This window comes from Phlebotomus papatasi, chromosome 2 (genome assembly GCF_024763615.1).
Source record: "Phlebotomus papatasi isolate M1 chromosome 2, Ppap_2.1, whole genome shotgun sequence".
Taxonomy (NCBI): domain Eukaryota; kingdom Metazoa; phylum Arthropoda; class Insecta; order Diptera; family Psychodidae; genus Phlebotomus; species Phlebotomus papatasi.
In genome coordinates this window covers 6,495,520-6,518,613 of record NC_077223.1, presented here as the reverse complement: position 1 = coordinate 6,518,613, position 23,094 = coordinate 6,495,520, and the positions used below count along the sequence as shown (strand labels likewise).

Sequence of the window (23,094 nt, the reverse complement as noted above, 5' to 3'; positions counted from 1 at the left end):
TGTATATAGCAGAAAGAACCAGAGATGGAAGAGACAAGAGAATTAATTTATCGCATATAAGACAGAAGAAGCTTTTATAATGTTTTTCTTTTTTTTTAAGTTTTCTCCCTGTATCAATATGTGACTTGAATTTTTAATTTTTAATTTGGTTTGATATTTTATGAAAAAAGGACAATTTTTTAAGCAATAAGCCTTACAGCATAATCTAATAGATTTCTTATTTTTTGGCAAGAAAAAATAAAAGGTACAGTCAAAGGTATTACCCGAGCCTTTGTAGCCCTTGCGGTTCTTAAGCGTTCTATTCCTAAATGTCCCCTTGCTAGCACTAAATAAGCGCGGCCATAAACGAGATGTAGCTAAAAGCTCAAACTTAGCTGTACTTATTAAGTACTTAATAAGTTCTTTGCCAAATAACTAAATTTGAAGGAGTTGTAGAACATTCAACTAATTAAAAAAATAAATGGAGGCAAACGTCAGCGCTTTGTGGCGAATAGCGAAAATAATATGGCATGACTCAATCTTAACACTAAGTACTTAATGAAGGTCCTTTTGAAAGTTCTTAACTAACCAGTTTGGATTGTTGCGATATCCGCAATTGTAAGGATATTGTTGCGAATCTGCTTTGAACCATACTCTGCTTAGGGGATGCTGCAGGGCGCTCTTTAGGGGATGAATGCCATGCATTAATGAGTTTTAAAGTTACCCCTATACTTCATGTGAACAACTGATACTCGCAACGAAGTAAGTCGAGTATATGTGCGTCAACCTAGCCCCCGGCGAAGTGTTTTTTTTTTATATGGAGCTGTTTGAAGCCAACTCACAAATTGATCAGAAACTTAGCTTACACTTCTCAGAACAAGACCGCATTTAGACATAGAATATTTATCCCTCTTTCCAAGGACCAGAGTCTTGTACTCAAGGCACATCTCAATTTTGACATATATCGTGTAACGGTCACGAGTACAGAAAAATTCCGCGAATTTTTGTTTAGGGTTAGCAGAATTCAGCTGAAAATACAAATATTTTCAGCTGAATTGAAATTGGTTGGCATTCGGTGCTTATTAGGGTGTGTCGGCATTCGTTGTAAACGTAGCGAATATAGACAAAAAGCAAATGCAGTTAGCACAGTTGCTGACCCAACCGATGATATGTTTTAGAGTTTACCTAAGCGGACATTTCAAGGGCAAAGGTTAAAAAGGTTCTAAAGAGAGTATTTCTCAACCGAGTGGTATCATGTTTGGGCTTTTTTGGAAAGGTCTTGGAATTCTTGTTAAGCCTGAACAGATTGACTCCGTTCAGTAATAACCTTTTGAAGAGACAAAGCCGCTCCAAAGCCAAGCCAAACCTATTCGAAAATCTACCGAAAGCCTAAAGTGCAAGTTCATATAGGGGAGACTGGGGCACATGTAACCATTTTCGATAGATGCGAATTTGAGGTGATTTTCCAAGGACACCGTGATTTTTTGGAAAATATTTCTTAGCTCATGTTTTACCCTTGGGTATAGGCAATTCGTCGAGGGTAATGCGGATGCTGGAAAACAATTGAGTTTTCCATAAAAATAAAATTTGTGTCCCTGTGCATTTTTCTCTTTTCACAAAATACCTGGGGTAGAAGTAACCACTTTCTGGGGAGGATGTAAACACCTTTTTCCCACTCTTGAAATTAACTTTGCACCACTCTCGATTATTTTAATTACTTAAGAGATATATAAAGACTGTATATTTTTCAAAAAATCATGACACTTTTTACAAAGAATAATTAAAATAGCAAAAAAACTAAAAGCATGCATATCAAAGACATTTTTTAATGGATTTTCCCCATATTTTGACATCATGTGACTTTTTATTTAACACAGCGCCACCAATTTTTTTCGTAATCTATGAATTATAGATATTTCGCATGAAGGTCAATTTCCCGCTCTTTTACCTACTCATTTTGTGAAATTGAAATTGCCTGGTTACATCTACCCCAAATGCTGTTTTCTGACCAATTATTAATTCTTTTGGAATAATGAGAATCTCAATTTGTCTAGTAAATCCATAAATATAATCCTAAAAGATGTAGGAAAGAACTGGTGTAAGGGAAATTTTCCACTGACCTGTATGGGTTGTACAATGCTTGTGAGAACTCCCTTCTGGCTTGGCTTCTTGGGTACAAAGGCACACACCTGTATGGGTTGTACAATGCTTGTGAGAACTCCCCTCTGGCACCTTGAGCCGTATCCGGTCGAAGGGCTATAAAAAATTTCCTTCTAGTGCGCCCTCTCCCACGATCGTGGTGTGATCTTCCTATGAACCCCAGGCAACTCCGGATATTTGAGGGCACAAGTTTTTCTCAACCAGGTGCTGCCACGTGCTGCCGCGTGGTCTCTCCTTTTCCTCGAAAAAACTGAGGCTGATAGCCTTTAAGCACTGCACTTTCTACACACTTGGACAGATAGCAACCAATGTCTCTTCTTCTATCACTTTGGGGCTGATTTTTGCACAATTTCGGTCAATTTTGTGGGTTTGACTATGAAATATTCACTTTGGATTTTTCCACTTGGATAAACTTCACTGATCTCTCTTATGGCTTGGTAAAAACTGGATTTCCCCTTTTTTCACTCCTGCTCGTATTCACCGCATTAACATCGAAAGGGAGGGGAAAATTTTCGGACAACCGCCCGCTAAAAATGCGGTGCAATGCAGCCACTAGGTTTCGACGAGTTTTTTATTTGAACATCAACGGCTGCGTGAAAACTCGTCAGCATAGGCATAATTGCCTTAACATGCTCCGGGGGGCGATGCAGAGGGTGGTAATCCCTCAATAGGTAGTCGTGCTATCTTCTGAATACCTCTCGTGTATACTCCCTTCGTCGTCTTCACCCTTACTACGCGACATCTTCCATCCTTTCCTAGATGTACTTCTTGGATGATCCCAAGTGGCCAGGAATGTGACGGAGACTGATCATCACAAACTACCACGATATCTCCTACATCGAGATTGGGAAATTCAGCCTGCCATTTATTCCTCTGTTGCAAGGTATGCAAGTACTCGGTCTTCCACCGGTGACTAAAATGTTGAAGAAGTTTTTGGCATAACTGCCACCGAGTTACAGCATTGGGTGAGACATTGACGAGGTTTCTTTCTGGCAACTGATTGAGAGGCCTACCAACTAAAAAATGGCCTGGAGTGAGTGGAAGGGCTTCAGTAGGATCCTCTGACAAGGGAGCAATTGGTCGACTATTGAGAATAGACTCTACTTGGGCAACGACGGTGGTTAATTCCTCGAACGTTAAAATAGTTTGTCCGATTTCTCGGACCAGATGGTGTTTAAGAGACTTCACCACTGCCTCATATAATCCACCATGGTGTGGAGTTCTAGGTGGATTGAATCGCCATTTGATTTCTTTGGCCAGGGTTTCTTGCAGGAACTGTGGGTCTGTGCTGACATTCTTAAGTAGAGCTGACAGTGTAGCATGAGCTCCCCTGAAATTTGTCGCATTGTCACAGTATATCTCATCCGGGACTGCCCTACGGGCTACAAATCTTCTGAGGGCAGCTAGGAAACTTTCAGTAGTGAGATTCCCAACTACTTCAAGATGCACAGCCTTGGTTGTGAAGCATACGAAGACGCAGATATACGTCTTATATGACACTCCGCCTCGCCTGTAGTTTGGTCTTGTCAAAAATGGGCCACAAAAATCCACACCACAAATTGCAAAAGGAGCGGTGTGATTCACACGGGCTGCAGGGAGGTCGCCCATTTGCTGGCTTTGAAGGATGGGGTTTTGTCTCCAGCATGTGATACAGGTCTTAACTACCTTTCTTGTAAGGTTCCTTCCTCCCAATGGCCAATATCTTTGACGCATGGTTGAGAGCAGCAATTGAGGACCTGCATGGAGATTTTGTCTATGGATGTCCATTGCAATGCATTTTGCTAGGTCACATTTGGGGATCAACAATGGGTGCCGCAGATCGTAATGCTCTCTGGCCTGGGATAATCTTCCGCCTACCCTTATTAGGCCCTGGGAGTCAAGGAAGGGACTCAACTGTTTGACGCTGGCAAATTGTTTGCTCTTGCTCAGCGATCCATTCGCTATTGCTTCTTTCACCTCAGGCAGGTACCGCGATTGTACATACGAGATGAGCTTAAATTCAGCCTTGTGAATTTCTGGGATTGTGAGAGGCCCAGTGCTCGGAGTTGGGGAGGAAAATCTGAGCACATACGCTAGGATGCGCTTCATCTTTGAAAAGTTGTTAGTGGATTTCATGATATACTCAATAGGATGTGGATCTGGAGTTTGTGACTCTTCGGCAACGAGAGACGCATCGACCATGGGTAGGTAGGGATCAACTGGCCACGATTCAATGCCTTTCAGCAAAAAATCAGGACCCTTCCACCATAAGTGGGATGTTCTTAATTCAGAAGGAAACGCGCCGCGAGAAACTATGTCAGCAGGGTTAAGGTTGCCTGGTACATGCTGCCATTTTGTCACGTCCGTCAAGTTCTGTATCTCTGAAATTCTGTGGTTTGTAAAGGGGTCCAGTCTTATTTTGTTCGATCTAATCTGTCCTAGTACTATTGACGAATCTGTCCATAAATAATACTCTGTAGAAGGTAGTGCTTCTTGAATTTTATGCAATAACCTCGCACCCATGAGGGCCGCACACAGTTCTAATTTGGGAATTGTTATTACTTTAACTGGCGCAATCCTAGACTTAGCCACAATTATCTTGGAAGAAGGTGGACCTGATTCGTTTGAAGTGACCATATAGGCCACTGCACCATAAGCGACCGAACTACTATCGCAAAAAATGTGAATGGACGTTTTGGCAGATGAGATGATGGTACGGAGTGGGCGTTGGATACTGATGTCTTGGATCTGGGAAAGATTAGACGAGAATTCCTGCCATCTTTGCATAATAGCAGGTGTAACTGGTTGATCCCATCCGAGATCTTCTTTCCAAATGTCCTGTAGAATGAGCTTTCCAATCACAATGACTGGAGCAATAAGACCAAGAGGGTCATATAGGGAAGCAACTGCTGCTAGGATTTCCCGCTTACTTTGGGCTTGAGAAAAGTCCTTAGACAACTGATAAGAAAATATATCTTCTTGAGGATGCCATTGCATGCCTAATGCCTTGCTGAGATCTGGAAGAAGATCTTGCCCTTCACTTTGGGAACTGTTCCCGAGGATGCGCATGTCGTTAGCACACCACTTTGCCAATGACATCCCAGCAGAACCGAGCAATTTTACCAATTGAGTCTTGCAATTCAAAGCTTCTTCGATTGAGGGAAATGACTTTAAACAGTCATCCACGTAGAAATTTTGCCTCAAAGCTTGGGAGGCGAGGGGATATAGAGTCTGAGATTGTGTTGATAGCTCAACTAACACTCTGGTGGCAAGGTACGGGGACGAAGTAACCCCGAAACAAACTCCACGTGCTCGGAAGTGTCGTATTGGTTCAGACGGGTTAAATCTCCACAGAATTCTATGAAAATCCCTATGTGGTGGGTGGATCAGAACTTGTGGATACATTTTCGTGATATCGCACGAAAAGGCAAATGGATGTTCACGGAATCTTAATAAAATGGTAAGAATATCAGGCTGGACCGTTGGACCCATCATGGCAACATCATTCAAGCTGAGGCCCGTTTGGGACTTAGAACTGGCATTCATTACTATTCTGATCCTTGGGCCTGTAGGAGAGTGCTTAGTGACGCAATGGTGGGGCATATAGAAACTTGGCTTGTTGACTTCGTGAGGCGGAACTTCTTCAAAGAACCCCAAGTCAAGGTTTTCCTGCATAGCAGCATGATATAACTGTCGTAGAGCTGGTTTGGAGGCAAGTCTTTTTTCTAAGTGGAGGAGTTGGCGTGTGGCATTTGGGAGGTTGTCGTGCAATCGCACTAATGTAGGCTTGAATGGAACTTGGACAATGAAGCGTCCCGTGGAGTCTCTGGAGGTTGTGGTCTGGAAAATGTTTTCTACAGTCTCATGATCTGGAGCCTTGATACGTGGAGAATCAATCTCTTCAGCCTCCCAAAATCTTTTGAGAGATGAGTCGATTGAGGCAAGTGTGGTTGCTACACACACAATGGGCTGGTTAGGTTTTAGTGTGGTATAAGGGCCTGAAAGGATCCATCCGAAACAACTATCCTTCATAACGGGGAACCCTGAGCCCAAGCGAAGGATTCTGTCCGTATAGATCTCATTATAGAACTCGTTTCCTATCAGGAGATCAATTACCTGAGGGAAATACCATGTCGGATCGGCTAATTCAATTCCCGAGGGAATGGGAATTTCTTGCTGACTTACCTCCCAGTTAGGAAGTTTCTGTTGGAGGACAGAAGGTACTATCTGGCATGTCATGGTAAAATGGGTTTCGCCATCTTGAGATTGGATATTGCAATCCGTTTGGAATCGTGATGTCGAACCACCGTCGACAACCCTACCTATGAACGTGTTGGACATGGACTTGGGCAGCTTTAGTTTTTGGAAAAGTGATTGTGAAAGAAGATTTACTTGGGCGCCTGAATCTAATAAAGCGCGACATTGATGGGGAACTCCATATTTGTCGAGGATTCTGACAATGGCTGTCTCTAAAAAGACTCTTTTCCTGGACTGAGTGGACGTGGTAGACGTGATGACTGCATTGTCATTGGGCTGGTCTGTGGGTGGACTTGGAATTGGTGGCTGTTCTTCTGACTTGTCAGTGGTCGTGGCAACTGTGGACTTTGATGGATTCTGTGTTTGATCTCTTATTGTTTCTGTGGGGGTCCGCAAATCAGGTCGACTGGGTCCAAAGGATCCATGAAGCAATGTGTTGTGGTGGCCCTCACACTTGCGACATGAGTAAAACGTACAATCTCGGGTTTGGTGATTTTGGGTCAAGCACTTCCGACATCGATTGAACTTCCTGATCAGCTCGAGCCGATCAGCAGAATCCATTTTAAGAAATGTTGGACATTTGAAGATCGGATGCCCGCTTTGATCACAAGCGATGCATTCAGATTGGGACGGCGTGGCAAGAACTGTAGAGGAATTTCGGTTGAACTTGGAAATTGGGGCACTACTTGGCTTATTATGATTCGTAGTGGGCTTACTGGGACATGGCTGGTATCTTTCAATGGACTTCATTCTACCTTGGAGGAATGTCATGAATGTTGGGAGAGTGGGTGCGCTATTTTGGATTTCCCTTGACCAGAGAATTTTAGTCTCATGATCCAATTTGTCCAGCAATAAATATATCACCCATGGGTCGCGTGAGGTAACCTCGAGCGCGTCGAGCGCATCCAGAATAGACTTAGCAGTGACCACTAACTCGGTGAAGTTGGCTCTTGTCGGAGTGGAAATGGGAAGTAGATCGCAAAAGCCCTTGATATGTTCGTGGATTACCGATGCTTGATCCTCGAAGTGGTTAGAAAGGACATCCCAAGCTACCCTATAATTGGCATTAGTGATCCTTAAAGTCTTAATCATTTTCTTGGCATTCCCATCGACATTAGTGACAAGATAATGCATCCTTTGAACATCGGATAGATTTCGGTCAAGATGGACAATGTTAATGAACATGTCCCTGAAGGGAGGCCAATCAACATAATTACCGGAGAACTTGGGAATTTCTATGTTTGGAAGCTTAGATTTAACTGAACCACGTGACTCAGAATCGTGTGGAGGTTGTATAGACGTGGTCACTACTTCACCTAATTTCTCCATCACTGATTGTGATCTAAGTTCTGCATTCACTTGATGTTGCAGTAGGGTGGCAAGGGCCTTCTCAATATTTGACAAATCTAGACTATTTAGGACAGGGTGCTTTGTATCCGAATGGGTATCTTTTGGGATGGGTGAATGGGATGGCTCATCGGCGTTGTCATAATCTTCATCAACATCTTCTTCTTCTTCTTCTACATCTTTACGACCGAGGACATTTTTTAAGAAAGTCTCAACACCATTTAAACGCTCTAGAAACATTTGATGCTGTTCATTTTCTTGGTCTTCATCTACACCTGAATTGAGCATTTCCTCATGTAACACTTCTACTTGCGCTTTAATACCTTCGAGAGTCGTGAGTTTAGTGTAAATGTCTGCAGCAGTAAAAGACGCTTCATCCCGACTGACTCTTGTGACATAATCTTCAAGTCGAGTCAAATGGCCTTTCAGTGCATTCCGTTTACCGAGTAGAGTCATTTTTGGGGAATTGAAAAGACTGGGATATAGATGGGAAGTTTTGTAAGCTTTACTCTAAAGTACTCTCGCAAATACCGTTCTTCGATGGCAAAGATAGCGGAACTGTATTATCAATTTATTGAGGCTGGTGCAATATGGGCAATGGGTATTGAATCGTCACAATTGGACGTCAAGGGCGGAGAAGGACCATAAAAAATGTAAGGGAAATTTTCCACTGACCTGTATGGGTTGTACAATGCTTGTGAGAACTCCCTTCTGGCTTGGCTTCTTGGGTACAAAGGCACACACCTGTATGGGTTGTACAATGCTTGTGAGAACTCCCCTCTGGCACCTTGAGCCGTATCCGGTCGAAGGGCTATAAAAAATGTAAGGGAAATTTTCCACTGACCTGTATGGGTTGTACAATGCTTGTGAGAACTCCCTTCTGGCTTGGCTTCTTGGGTACAAAGGCACACACCTGTATGGGTTGTACAATGCTTGTGAGAACTCCCCTCTGGCACCTTGAGCCGTATCCGGTCGAAGGGCTATAAAAAATTTCCTTCTAGTGCGCCCTCTCCCACGATCGTGGTGTGATCTTCCTATGAACCCCAGGCAACTCCGGATATTTGAGGGCACAAGTTTTTCTCAACCAGGTGCTGCCACGTGCTGCCGCGTGGTCTCTCCTTTTCCTCGAAAAAACTGAGGCTGATAGCCTTTAAGCACTGCACTTTCTACACACTTGGACAGATAGCAACCAATGTCTCTTCTTCTATCACTTTGGGGCTGATTTTTGCACAATTTCGGTCAATTTTGTGGGTTTGACTATGAAATATTCACTTTGGATTTTTCCACTTGGATAAACTTCACTGATCTCTCTTATGGCTTGGTAAAAACTGGATTTCCCCTTTTTTCACTCCTGCTCGTATTCACCGCATTAACATCGAAAGGGAGGGGAAAATTTTCGGACAACCGCCCGCTAAAAATGCGGTGCAATGCAGCCACTAGGTTTCGACGAGTTTTTTATTTGAACATCAACGGCTGCGTGAAAACTCGTCAGCATAGGCATAATTGCCTTAACAACTGGTATTGCTACATTTCGATTATTTTACACAGTTTTTAATTTCCAGGTGGAAATCCAAATGACCAAAATAATTGAAATATCAACATTTTCGGGAAAAATGATTTTTATTTTTAAAGTATTAGGATTTTATTGACCAATTCTTCTGTGGACATACATCCCCATGGTATCTATGAATGCTTATGGGTTTTATCCTCTGGAGTCTTAACATTAATGAAAAAAATCACAGTGTTTACAACTACCCCAGATTACTACTGCCCCAGTTCCCCCTACCCGCTGCTTTAGCGCTGATTGTTCTGCCGTTTTTAATTTCGCTGTTCTTGACAATTCGATCGTCAACAATGTCAACAATTGTGGAATTTCAGGATGGCAGAACGTTTTAATTGCAATTTCAATCAAAGAAATGTCCTTTTCATGAACTTACTGAATTTTCTGAAACTTTTCTGTTTAAACGTTCGAACATCCAACGGATTTTTAGGTAAGTTCTCTCTGATATACCTTCGAATCGGTAAAGGAAAAAGCTCAACCGCAGAGAGCTCTCAAATCGGGAAGGTTATTACTGAACGAGAGGATATCAATCCGTTACTACCGGTAATAAACCGATTTATAACCGATAACTAAATTTTTATCCCAAACTAAATTACCTCCTATATTGGGTAATGTTTTGAATGATTTACAAATCGGTGAAGAACCGGTGAACGGTAAATGATACGAAGGTACTTTTGAGGTATAGCATCTAAGTCACGAGTTCGAGTACTTCGCAAAGCCTGAGACGCTTTGCCACCCCTTTTTTCTGAATAGTCCACTTCACTATAAAGATTAAATTATACAGAGCATATTGAAACTTTAGAGTGGAGGGCAGAAGCAGAATGTAGAGGGAATTATTAAAATTCAACCTATTTCTTTTTAAGTACCACCACAAGAACTTATGGGAACATGAAATTGGCGCAATTAAAGAGTTGAAGATGAAAAGAATCTTCATCCACCTGTGAGAGTTGTTTTTGCAGTAAAAAGTCGGATTTAAAAGCTTGTGTGTGCTATAAATTAAATTTTAATGATCAAATTTTCATGTGATGTGCAAATCAAAAGGAAAATGGGTATTGAAGTGTGAGAGGAAATATTTCGTATATACCAATTGATTTAGAATTTCTCATTGATTTTCCTTTTTTTTTTTTGAAAAATTGATGTGTAACGTTGAATTGAATTAGTAGAACTTGGGTATGTGTGTAAAATTGTAATCACCTTAGCCTCGTTTTCTGTGATGTCTTCCTCAACTTCTTAATTTGCCAAAGGTGCTGATGGTGAGACACCGAGTGGTTTGTGCTTGAGCATCTGCGAGACGCAGAAGAGAACCAACAAACCGGACTTTCCGGATGTGTTGAGTGACGCGCGATAACAATTGACCTGTGTGAGCTTTGTTGTTCCATCATCGCGTAAACATCATCCAGTGCATTCACTTTTCCTCCCGCTCCTTCATTCCAATTCCCACCGCAGAAACACCCTCTGGCCGTGGTAGCTTTTCCTCTGGCCCAGGAGAGATTGAGGTTGATGTTTTCTCATCATATACTTTTAATTATTCACATCTTGTGGTGCCATCGTTAAGATGACAGGAATTTTGCCTTTGTCTCTTCGACTGTTACCTCAGTTGTTTCACCAACTGTATCCGTTTTTGGGAGAAAAACTAGGACGAAGCTTCTACTAAGCTCTACTCTGCATCTTTTGCGCTGTTTTTTTTTACAATGGAAGAAAAACTTTCATTGAAATATTGAATTGAAGAAATAAAACAAGATTTTAAATTCAAACGATAAATTTCAACTTCAATTAAAATAATTGAACTATATTGTAGCATTGCACTCAGCGAAATAGGAACCGAATTATAGAGAAAGAAATCGTTCCGCAAAAAAATTGTTCCCAGCGCCAAATGACCTCTATGACCTTGATAATCTCTTCAGTAGAATATTTTTGTAAAACACCACAAAAATATTATTAATATTAAAAATTAATATTAGTAAAAAAAAACACATATTAAAAATAATTTTCTTTGGATCACCGTAGAAGTCTTAGCTTGGCGAAAATTTATGGCCGAAATGAATCGTATGCAAATTTAGCAATAAAAAAATCTGAAACTTTTAATCCTTAATAATAATTCAATTAATCCCTGAACTTCACAAAATCTACTTTTTCAGAACGCATGGAGTATTTAAACGTTTAGGGGAAGTGAGGGATGCTTCGCACGCGCGAGCCTTCGAACAATCCAAGTTTTCTCTTTGTTTTAAAAGTGCTAGTTCCTCATTTCTTAGGCATTAGATAGATAATCATAAACCTCATTTTCACTGCAAAAATAGGCTACCTAGCCCTTCTTTTCTAGGTTCTACAATCACAAATGCAAAAATTGCCTAAAATGGGAAATTTTGATGACTCACATTTCGTGTGATTTCTCACAGTTAAATTGATTTTCAGAAATAATCACTTACACCAATAGATGAAGGGTTAATCTGGGTTGATATTTACGTAATATTTTTTGCATCGGAGGAAAATTATTTTCCGAGTGGCGAAAAAATCCTAAATTCTACACTGCGTATTGGTTCAACCACTGAAAGTGTTATGGTTCGCCAACTCATCAGGTAACTCCAGCAGCTTAAAATCACAACATAACCTCAAAGAGGAAAACAAAGGAAAAGGAAGATGAAAAAAAGACAGCTGATAAATTCTTAGGGTTGTCACATTTGAAATTTTCACATTTCAGTCGATTTTTCGACATAAATTTGCAAGAAAAACAGTGCTTTAGAAAAATTAGAAGAAAACTTTTAGATACCTTCTTTCAGTGAAATAATGGTTTCCGTGGATTCGTAGAACTTGAATCTAATAATCGGTAAATAATTTTTAATTGTGAGCAAGAGTTATTCCAGGAAAAAAACGCAATGACGAACCTTAACAACCCATCGTGCGAATCTTGCCTCCACAGGCAAAGTTCGTACAAATCATCATCCTTTTTTTCATTTTCCTGTCCAGAAAAAGAACAGATTTTACGGCAGTGAATGAGGCACGCATAGAAACTTAAAAGACCAGAGTTTCTTGTGGTATAGCGCAATTGATTGTCCATTTTACCGTTCAGCCAGAAAAAATCTTGAATATTGACTTCCAAAAAGCGTGCGAACCATCCCTCACTTCCCCTATAAAATTTTAAAACCCTCAAATTTCTTATAATTTTCATGCCTGAGCATCTTTATTTAAATAAAATAATGCAAATAAATAATTTTTTCATAAGATTTTGGCAAAAAAAATTGTACCCTCCGGTCTCGAGCTGGAGGGTAAAATTCGTCGGTTGCCTCAGCAACTGTGCTAACTGCATTTGCTTTGTGTCAGCATTCATTGTAAGCAACGCATCGCTGCGCGGCGTTTGTAACGAATGCAGACATAAAGCAGATGCAGTTAGCACAGTTGCTGAGACAACCGATGAATTGTCTGGATACATCCCGAAATTCCATCCTACATTTTTAGCGAGGAGACGCACCTTTTTACGGGATCGCGAAATTCGCTTCACAGAAAACAGGCAGTAACCAGTCAAAATTTTGTCTGGATACTTTCGTGAATTGCCCCTTAGGTGGAGGAATCATGACCCTCGTCCACTGTATCTCTCTAATAAGGTGATTCCTTTCACTTCCAGGGCCAAGAATCTGGGAATCATTTTCAATTAAACTCTTACTTGGTCCGATCATGCAGCTGAGATTTGTAGAAAAGCCTTTCTTACTTTGCGTACTTTGCGGTATCACTCCTCTATACCCCAGGGACAGGGCTTCTCTTAGTTAGAGCTTTGATTATTCCTTTTTTACGTATAGGGCTAAATTATTTTTCAGTGCTAGAGACGCAGGACCGATTAAACAGATTGAACAGAGCTTTTAACTCCTGTGAGCGGTATGTCTACGGACTCCGCAAGTTTGATCACATTTCTCCTTGGGTGGATTGAATCATTGGTCTTCCACTTGTTCCTTATCTAGGGACTAGTACGATTGACTTTGTCTCATGGTTATTGTGTGTTGGTGTACCACGGTATCTCGCGAAGCTGGTTGTGACTAAATCATCTACTAGGGCTTCGTGGTGTCTCTGTGTGCCCAGTTCGGGTAGTCGCATTCTCCGCGATTCCCTGTTTGTTGAAGGGACCGTTCTCTGGAATGGCTTGCCTCGCGAGCGGAAGAGGGAGCTTATATCCTTAGATTTGTGACTGCCACGCATTCCTCGTGTTCCGCATGAGCTGTAATTTTGAAGATACACTTTGTTTTGTATTTTAATCAATCACTAATCAATAAATTGTATTAACAATCACTAATCCATAAATTTTGGAAGGAAAATTGATTAAGATTGATAACTTCCAAATAAAAGTATTTTTAAAAAGGCGACTTAAAATTTCAAATTCATTTGGACGTTTAAGATGATTCCTAATGTTCCTAATGCAAATCCGGCTACTTGAGCTACTTCATAGTGGGTGTGCTGGGTATGTGTTGCTTACATGAAGTATACGATTAAACTGAAAATTGATTAATGTGTGGCACTCACTTGTTCTGAGTACCACGGATCATCTCTTAAGTTGAACTTTAAGTCGGATGGATGCTTTTTCTTTGCTTTTTCACCGAAAGTGAGTTCTGAAAGAAAAAAGAAATCGATTCTTACAATTGTTAGTAGGGGAAAGTACTCTCCCTTTGAAAGTTCATGCCTTCGAATAATGTGAAATTTCTTTTAGTTTTCCTAATAGAATTACACACTTCTATTAAATATTAGTTAGCTTATTATCAATTATTGATAATTATGTGATAATTATGTTTGAATCTCTTAGTAAAAGTAAAAGAAATTCACATTACTCGAAGGCATGAACGTTCGAAGGGAGAGTACTTTCCCCTATGTCTAAGAATTTAAAGAGCAAAATAATTAAGTAAATAACAATTCTTATTGATTTTTTTTTGGAACTCCAGTAAGAAATAATACATTCTCATTAACAAATCCAACAAAAGCGAAGGTGGGTTTCTTTTTATTTCTGATAATGGAACAAAAAAAGGAATATTGCAGAATAGTTAGCAATTAAGTTAATGAGAAATTTTCGAAGGATAAACTTTCCAAGTGTAGTAAGTTAGTTTCTGAAAAGTTTCTGTGGTTTCTTTGTAAGTTTAAAATAGAGATACCAGAAGCGTTTGGGTCAGAGCGATGATACCTGAAACATCATCAAGAGTCAAGAGTGACTAAAAATAGACAAATTCCGGTTGTGGTCCAGTAGAGGTGAAGACACTATACAAAAAGATATTTGTAAAAAAAAATTGCCTTGGCAGCTTCTTCGTCAGATTTATCAAATTGGTGATTTTTATGGTGGTGTGTATAACATTGAATTTTAATATAATGTTCACAAGAGTCGTGCTGTGGCTTTTGCGTCAATTGACACACAATTGATTTTGCTAAAAGAAGAATATTTGATGAAAAAGCGGGATTTTTTAAGATATTCAGCGATAAAGTTAAATGACCTTTTAAAATTCTGGATGGTTGATGCCAATTTTGACATTCGAGACACTATACACGAGATTTTTATGGTGTTTAAACAGCATCATTTAATTATAATTTTTTTTTCCATGTTATTTAATACGCAATGAGATAAAATTTACAATAAGTACTTTGAAGAATTCCTTAACTTTGGAAAATAAATCCCGAAACCCTATATGAATCACTTTTCGACGCAATAAACTTTTGATTAAAACTTGCAAAATAATGGGAAAACTTTGTTGGATTCTGCAAAATATAAACTTACATAGTATACAAAAATTATTGTATTGTATACAGTTTCTGAGACTCCAAGTGATTTAAAGTGCCTTTGGAAAATTGTATTATAAAATTTCCACCGAAATAATTTGTCTATGAAAAATGTAACTATCAAAATATTGTGCGAGAAAACTTGTTTAAAGTGTACGTGAGGATGCACATAATCCGCTTTATGGGTAAATACAAAACTTGTAGGTTCATGGGAGAATATTGCAATTGAGAGCACTTTCGCGGGAAAACCCATACCTCTGAAATTGTATTTGAGTGAAATCCGGAAATGAATACAGTCGTCATTCAAATGATTTCAGTATTATTATTCTAGTCATTTGTATATGTTGGAAAATGATGTAGAAGTTTGTGTATCATTTGGAAACACTCCCATGAACTGATCACTCAAACTCGCAATATCTCATTATGAGACTTATATTGTATTCATCAATATTGATATATCTTAATAATATCCTTCCTCTTTAATTGCTTAAAATTAATGTTCATGATCATGAGCAATTCTCTTATATCTTCTGTGAATCCTATAGAAAAGAGTTATACAACTGTAAAGGTAAATCCAGGAATATCGCAATTGTATTTTGGAACCGTCACTTGATTATTAACAAATCAAGAAATTTTGAAATCAATTAAATCGGGAAATCAAAATTCCCATTGCTCCCTTTTTTCTAACGTATTACAAAATTTTCTCTTTAAATTCGTTCTGATGTTCACGAGAAGAAGAAGAGTAGAATTGACATAGGGAAAAAATTCAGTCATACGAAACTTGGGATCGTACACAACATGCGAATAATTTCCCCTACATGAGGAAAACAGGATAGAAGTTTTAATTTTTTATAGAATTATCTTGATATAAAAGATGTGCCTGAAGTATAAAAGATATGTCAAAACGTCCCAGCTTTGCGGAATGCTCAAACTCATGAGATAGAGCTCTCCGTGAATTAGTTTTTCGCATGATCTTTTGGTGCTTACTGGTCTACGAGAGATCAAATTAATTCATATTTCACAAAAGCATTTCAAAATCAAAAAAATCGGTACTTAACAAATTTAAGCAAATCGGTTAAAAAATAAGCCCTTCAAAGTGATTGAAATTTGATCTTCAATAATCAAAATGGCGAACTTTCCGGTCATATTTGGTTCATGTTCGGACGAAATGTTCGCCTGGACTACCTCTAAAACATACCCGAAAATTATTGAAAAAGCTTGGGCCAATTTAAGAAAAACCAAAAAAAAACATAGTTTTGTCGGGGACGGAGGGGGAGTTGGGCGGGGTGTGGAAAAAACGTCTAGAGATATCGTTTTTTTTTATTAGGGGTTATCGAAGACCGGAAGTCGATATCTCTTACCGTTTAAGCTCCAAGACGGTGAGAAGTTGAAAAAAGACGATTATGTAACTGCTCTCTAGTCTTGTAAATGATATTGTAAAATAATGTTAACAAAAGTAGAAACATATGGAAACCTCGTTAATTGTAACAATATTATGTTTTTAGAATACACAATACATAATATTCTTGTAAGGGTTTTTTTTTACAAAATCTTATTTTTATTAAAAAAATCCTTTTACTAAGTTTTGAAGTTTTGCGCCAGTGTGGTTTCCGTAGAAAGTGATTAAATAGGACTTTGAAAACTATTTCCGGCCGAAAAATCGGCATTTTTGGGTTTACAAGATTATGACAATATTTTTACAATATTTTGCGAGAATCTCCATGGCGACAGGATTCTTTGTTACGCTTAAAGGCTAAACGACAAATGATAGAGACTTGGGGTCTTCGCGGGATCTCTTCACAATTTCACCTTGGGATTGCGGGATATGATCTTTATTCTTTATTGATCTCATTCTATTTGTTACCTTCAGAAACTTAGACCTCTATTGTGAGACCAAGATCAAGATCAAAGTTTCAAGCTGTCTAATATTTCCAAGATTAAAATTTCATATTCTAACGCGAAGCATTTGTGGAATTTAAAATGTCTTAGCTAAGAACCAAGATTTCAAGAATTTCCACACTTAACGAAATGTCACTTTTTACAAATATCTGAATTTCCCTGCAGAATTTGTTGTTATTTTAATACAAAAATTAATAAAATTAATATTAACCATATTAAGTTATATGAAAGGTCATAACCACCGATACAAAAGTGAAAACAAAAATTTTTGATTTTTTTTTGAAATGGTTAGGGTAAGTGTGCCAAATTCCGGCCAGCTTGCAATTTCGGCCACCTTATTTGTTCCTCAAATTTCCATGTACTTTTATATTTTACGTACTCTAGAGATTATACAGTGCAAAAGAATAACAAAAAATGCAGATTCCACAAACAAGATGATGTAAAAAGATATTTGAAGAATTCCCGATGGGCAAAGAACTATGAGAATGAAGGTGGCCGAAATAAGGCACCAAAGCTATGTCAACATTTTTATTTATTTTAAAATGTAATAAGAATGATTTTAGAGTAAATAAAGACGGTAAACTCTTTATAAGGTTCCTAGCAACACTCTTTCAGAAGAAAAAATACAAGAAAAATCAATTTGTATTTAAAATATTACATTTCAAACTTGAGACTTTGACGCTTGCATGCAACTATGCCGAAATTTGGCACACTTACCCTATGTTAGACGTGATTCTTTTGCAAGTTCTTTCAGGGTCATGTACTTCGATATAGGGGAAAGCGCGCTACCTTCGGACGACTCAAGCTTCGAACGTTCGAACTACTCATTTTTTAAATGTTTTTAATTTTTAAATGTTTTGAATGCCTAAAATTTCTTAAAAGTACAGTGGGTCAAATCCATTAAGAATATAGAGAAAATTGATTTGTCCGAAGCTTGAGTTTTCCGAAGGTAATGTGCTTTCCCTTATACATCTTAGAGTCTATGTACCATTTACACTAACGGCCAAAACATTAAATACACCCTTCGTAAGCTGAAATACACGTGATTTGGACCGGGAAAACGCTGTAATATCCAGTTCTATTGACTGAAATAGTTTCATATATAAACCTAAGAACAATATTTAAACAAGATTTGAGTAAATACATGAGCTACAAAATTTATAATTTGAGGATCAGTCAAAAATTAGCTTTTTGGAAAAAAATGCAAAAGTAGCCCCACATTGTAAAACTGATCTAATCTTTTAATAATCATTTAATATAAGCTAAATACTATTAGTAAATATTATTAAGAGTCAGATAAACTGAAAATAATACCGAGGGAATATTTTTGGTACGGATTGTGGTCGGTTTCCGGTGTGATGTGTTCTGAAAGGGGTTTATTCTTTGAATATTGAAATTTTCAGCCCAAATTCTACTTTTTCATATATTTTTTTATTATTTTTCAAATTTCCTCTTATTATTGTTGCAATTTAATTTCTTTTACTTCATTATTTTATTTAAAAAACATGAATAAAATCATCAAATTCAGTTTTCCTCGAAGAATTTTCCTTTAGCTTTGATAAGCGCCTCACAAATTCGGGGCATCCTGTTGATCAATTTCTCCAAAATGTTAGAAGGAACTTTGCCCACACATCCTGAAGTGTTTCCACCAAGATTGGAACTGATGTCAGCGCCTAATCTCGAACCATCTGGTCTAGAAAATTCCAGAAAATTTCGATGTGGTTACAATTGGGTGATTGGGGTGGCTAATGCATGTAGTTTAGGACCCTGCGTTTCTCTTTCTCAAGAAGGTTACCTCTATAAAGCTTTGAAGAATGCTTGGGATCGTAATCCTATTGAAAAAAAAACCCACGCCCAATAAACCGAATGCATTAGCCACGCCAGTCACCCGATTGTAGCCTCATTGCAATTCTCTTGGATTTTCTCGACCACAAGGTTCGAGATTAGGCGCGACATCAGTTCCAATCTTGGTGGAAACACTTCAGGATGTGTGGGCAAAGTTCCTTGAGACATTTTGTAGAAATTGATCAACAGGATGCCTGGAATATGTGAGGCGCTCATCAAAGTTAAAGGAGGATTCTTCGAGGAAAACTAAATTTGATGATTTTATTCATGCTTATTTAAATAAAATAATGAAGTAAAAGAAATGAAATTGCAACAATAATAAGAGGAAATTTGAAAAATAATAAAAAATATATGAAAAAGTAGAATTTGAGCTGAAAATTTCAATATTCAAAGAAGAAACCACTTTCATAACACATGACACCGGAAACCGACCACAATCCGTACCAAAAATATTCCCTCGGTATTATTTTCAGTTTTTCTGACTCTTAATAATATTTACTAATAGTATTTAGCTTATATTAAATGATTATTAAAAGATTAGATCAGTTTTAGAATGTGGGGCTACTTTTGCATTTTTTTCCAAAAAGCTAATTTTTGACTGATCCTCAAATTATAAATTTTGTAGCTCATGTATTTACTCAAATCTTGTTTAAATATTGTTCTTAGGTTTATATATGAAACTATTTCAGTCAATAGAACTGGATATTACAGCGTTTTCCCGGTCCAAATCACGTGTATTTCAGCTTACGAAGGGTGTATTTAATGTTTTGGCCGTTAGTGTAGATTCAAATGAAGGGTCAAAACTCTTTAAATTCTTAGTATCTTGATGATGCCAAAAGTACCTTGGAATTATTTCAAGAAAACAAGAAATTTTACGTCTTGAAATCCACACGGTGTGTGTCTTGGGTTTCTAGATTCCAATTTGACAGATTTGACATCTCGATCTTGATTTTGATTTCAGAACACTAATATCTTGAAATTTATCATTATTTATTTATTTCGATGTACCAAGCTTTTTATTCCCATTTTGTACATGTTCAGTTTACAAATGTATTTGGTTTACAATGTTTCGTGCAAAATGTCGATTTAGACGCTTCACTCATTTGCACCGAGCGGGACTCGAACTCACAACTGTGACAGTCGAGCCGGGGGTCCGGGTCACACCGCCCAAGAGCCGAACTCTCTTACCAATAACACCACGGATCTTGAAATTTTCTTGATCTTGATTTTGGTCTCAGAATTGAGGCTCTAGTTTTGTTTTAAGGCATTTTCCATACAATCTACTGATTTTCTTTGTTCAAGCATTCCGCGAAGTTTTTTTGCATATTATCACAATGCTTTGTGTATATATACAGCAAAATTTTGGAATGGTATTTGAAGTGATCTGCCGGATTTTTAAGCATGTTTTTAATCATGAAAGAGTGAGGAGTGTTTGGGAAACTCTCTATAGGTACAATAATTTCCACCTGCGTAGTTTTCTCTCAGTCACTTGTATAGGTGAGACGTTGGCTGTATCAGTGGATGGGAGTTTGAATGAGTGAAGTGGACTGGTACAGGGCAAATGTGTGTGAAAGATTGGAGAGAGGAAGTGGCTTTCGGGGGATATTGTGAGTGAAATCTGGCAGTAGTTGGCAATTTGATGAGCACGATGAACAGTTGCTTCTCACCTCTTGTCGTGGCAAGATGACTCTGGAGTCTAACTAGAGAAACATCTTAACTATCGAACTATCTGACCAATTTTTGTTAGTCACTCTGAAAAGAAAATCGTGATAAAAGTGCACTCAGAGACTTGAACATTATATTCAACTTTATAAGATTATTTTTTTTTGTGAATTAGGGAAATATCTTCTGAGACTGATTACTTTAGACAGCGACTTTTCTATACATATTTTTTTAAACGAAATATTTACTTTTTTTTATAGTATATTTTTTCGTTTTTTTTGTGTGAGATTAACGAAGCGTTATTTTTTTGAAAAATATGAAATAGAAATTTTTCAAGTTCCTTTTGGTATTGTGACAAATTTTCCTGAATTAATTCTACTCTCTCTCTCTGTTTTTTTTTTTTGTTTGAGAATTTTCTTCAGGAAATTCCATCTTGGACATTCTTTTGTGGAAGTCTTATGGCAATATTTGCTATAAAGTGAAAGAGAGGAGATTTTGATGTGAAAGCACTTGTTGACGCGTGATTTCATTAGGAGAAGTGAGATTTTCCACCCGTGAAAAGGTTTTTGTTGTTGCTTTTGGGTGGGAAAATACATCCGAGAGATTATCTCCTCAAGTACTGAGTGTATGTGTGTACACGAAATATTTGTGTATATTTTTTTTTCGTGCGATGCCATTCAAATGAAACATACGACGGTGTTGGCTCAATGAAATTTGGATTAATGGAGCGAGTTGCCCGGATCTTGAAGCGGATGTAGAGAGTCGATGTCATTCATAATCTCTCTCTTGCTCTTTACATCTCTCCTATATTGCCTTTTCGCTCACACATATTGGTGTCTGAGTGGATTGTGTGAATAAGTGAATTACCAAAAAAGAAAGAAGTTATTTAAAGAGAAAAGAACTGACCATAATAAATAAATTTTTTTTGTGGCTATCTTATCAATCTGTGCTGTGTCTAAGTGTAGAAATATAGAATATAAAAAGAAGAATTGCATTGGAAGGAGAACCTTTGGATGAATTTTGATACAAACCATTCGAAGATATCGGTGCTGATTATGCACAAAATGCTCATCAATCGCTCAAATGATAAGGTATTTAGCTATTTAGTGAACTTATACATTTTATCTAAAAAAAATTTTTTTTTGAGTTACGGTCGCTGACATTACTCAGTGACCAGTAGGGGAATACTGTAATTTTCGTGGCATTGTCACGCGTGAGTTCGAAACCTGACAATGCCATCCGAGCTTTTTTTGTCATATCATATGAGTTCGAAAATTCAATTCATTGAATTTCTAATGAAATCCCTTTTACTTGATGATTTTATGAAAATACAGCAGGTCTTGGTGGATTTGTTTAACAAAATTCATTGTCATTTGAATTGCCAGAAATCTCAAATATGTGACTTCTGACAATGTCACGTGAGCTGAAATGGCAATGTCACGCATACAGAATTGCATTTTCGAAAAAGCTCTCCTAAGATTCGAACCCAATTTGTCATGTGGCATTGCCAGAGCGTTACAGAATTCCCCTCCAGAAGGAGAAGTCTGTAACATTATGATAAAATTCGGTGGCAGCCAAATGACAAATTTTCGTGATTAAATTCTGAAGGTGAGCATCGAATGGCCACCGCAAGGAGCTTTTTAAAGCTCTCAGTATTTGATAATAAATCCCAGTTTCGAATAAATTTGTCATATGACATTGTTATATTATTACAGAATACCCCTACTATATTATGGTGTCTACATACTAGAAGCAATTTTCGCCAAAAATTGCCTTTTTTTTTAAAGAAATTGCTCCTAGTGTTTAGAGGCCATTAGTCCATATCTTTGTGATCTAATGCCAGAAGATTTCAAGTAGCCTAAAGGAGATTCGAACCTGGGACACTTGCATCATTGACCGAGTGCTTTACCCTCTTTACTTTTTGGTTTAGGTGGTTTCTAGTATGTCTTAACCTCGGAAATTAAAATTTTATCAGAAGAATATGTCTGTAAGATTAGATCCACATAGGGTCGAAAGATCATTTGTTTGACAGGGAACATTTATTAGCGGTTTCGTTAAAATTTTGACGTTTGTTCATATCCCAATTAGCACAGGATTCGATGCCAATAGGTGTTCATCTACAAGTAACATTTAAACCGATAAAGTGTTTTATGCTCATAGATGTCTCTGATTGGCTGAAGCTTAAAGCGTATAAAAGCTCCAGCCGAGAGAAAAACACGATGAGGCAATGAGGCCATTTACACCGCCGTATTGGATTGAGATTAAATTGTCCCAAAATCGGTTTTTGGGACAATTCAGTAAGAATCTAATACAACAATCTAAATGACCTCAAAGAAATCGTTTAGATTACTGCCTTAGATTAAGACTTAATTATCTGAAATATGATTTTGGAACAGTTCAATCCCAATCTAATGCGACGGTGTAAATAGCCTCAATGCTTCACTGCTGTTTTTTTTTTTGAATCTACGAATTTAGTTCTCAGACAATTCCGATTTAGACTTCAATTCTGAGATAAAAAAAATCAAGATCAAGATGTCAAATCTGTCTTGAAATTTTGAAATCCAAGACACACACCGTGTGGATATCAAGATTTGCAATTCTGGAACCAATATTTCCCAGAACCTCTCGGAGGTCCTCAAAATATTTCAAGATACTAACGATTA

At 38.0% G+C, this 23,094-nt stretch overlaps 1 protein-coding gene across 3 annotated transcripts in view; it reads left to right on the top strand.

Moving 5' to 3' along the window:
• Positions 1 to 23,094, top strand: part of LOC129802288 (probable ribonuclease ZC3H12D) — a 65,343-nt gene that overhangs the window by 9,830 nt on the left and 32,419 nt on the right. The window contains exon 1 of one of the 3 annotated variants that reach the window (XR_008751784.1): positions 18,970 to 21,522. The exons of the other annotated variants lie outside the window; for them this stretch is intronic. The gene's annotated coding sequence lies outside the window, so the exon portion shown is untranslated. Of the gene's footprint in view, positions 1 to 18,969; positions 21,523 to 23,094 lie in introns of those variants that run through there. 3 annotated transcript variants of the gene reach the window in all.